Source organism: Mus pahari, chromosome 17 (genome assembly GCF_900095145.1).
Source record: "Mus pahari chromosome 17, PAHARI_EIJ_v1.1, whole genome shotgun sequence".
Taxonomy (NCBI): Eukaryota; Metazoa; Chordata; class Mammalia; order Rodentia; family Muridae; genus Mus; species Mus pahari.
Window position 1 is genome coordinate 18,481,661 of NC_034606.1, and position 1,273 is coordinate 18,482,933.

Here is a 1,273-nt window from a genome sequence, read left to right on the forward strand (position 1 = left end):
TGTTGTGTTCCACTCACCAGTGATCCTAAGATTGCTTGGGCAGTCTGCTAGGGACCATGGGTGTGTCTACCGAATCCAGCCCTAGGTCAAAATAAAAACTTTTAAAGTGAAATAAAAACTTCAAGTCATAGGCAAAGGCAGCTTAAAATCATACAGATTAATAGTTTGAGTTTGCCAAAGGGGATGGTGAATACCAGTGGGAAAAAACCTTCTAAACACAGCAAGGCCTAAGTATGAACTCATATGTATATGGCAGCACACATAGGGCCTGCCAGGTCTGGTCCTGATGTAGTCTTAGTGCTGAGATGGGGAGTGGACACAAGGCCCCATCCCAAACACAGAAGCTATTTCCATTGATAACTGCTCACAAATGAAAAATTAGTTATTCTAAACACTCATTCTCCAATGGAGTCTCCCTGGCTATACAAACCATACTTACAGGCAGGCTCCATGCCCATCAGTAAATGTCAAAACAGAATGAAAGCAATGGCATTTTTGGAAGTTCTCTGTCTCATAATGCTTTGTTAGTTTGGCTTTTTAAACCTTACAGGTCCTTTGTACATATTTTATAGCTTCTGACTTTGTGTTTTATGAGATTTATGTGTGTGTATATGTTTATGTGTGTCTGTATCGATTTGTGTTTGTTGAGATATTTTTCTGCCTTTTTTCTTATGTTTGTTTTGTCCAATTCTATTTATCTTAGTAGTAGTAGTAGTAGTATTGCCTGTGCATATCCTAATGAGAGAAAGGGAAGGTATGGGTGGGTTTGGGTGGGTAGAGAAATGGAGACAATCCAAGAAGAGTTAGGGGAGGGAAACTATAATCAGAATATACTGCATTAAACAATCTACTTAAATAAACAAAGAAACAAAACTTTGCAATGCATTCTTAATAGACCACTCACTTTCACTCATCTAAAAAGCTATGAATGTCATCCCATAACATCACACAGCATCTGAAATCTATAGCAGACTTTTCCCAGCTTCCCCACCCGTGGCATCCACATTGTATTTGACAAGTAATTTGATTTGTGACTTTATTTCCTGTGTAACTAATAAAATCCATTTAACACCTTAAAAATGACTCCAGTTGCTGCAAGCACAAAGGTTATGTTTATGGTACATTTCCTAAAGGAAGTAGAGAATGGACTTTTCTGCACCGCCGAGCTTCATCATAATCAGAACAGTACATATTTCACTCTAATTTCAAGACCAATAATTGGCAGAGGTAGGGAAGGAGGTGGGGAGAGGGAGAGGGAGAGGGAGAGGGAGAG

The 1,273-nt window shown here is 39.1% G+C and overlaps 1 protein-coding gene across 2 annotated transcripts in view; it reads left to right on the forward strand.

The window, feature by feature from the left end:
- The window catches only part of Slc30a8 (solute carrier family 30 member 8), a 41,324-nt gene that overhangs the window by 35,053 nt on the left and 4,998 nt on the right, over window positions 1-1,273 (forward strand). The window lies entirely within an intron of this gene.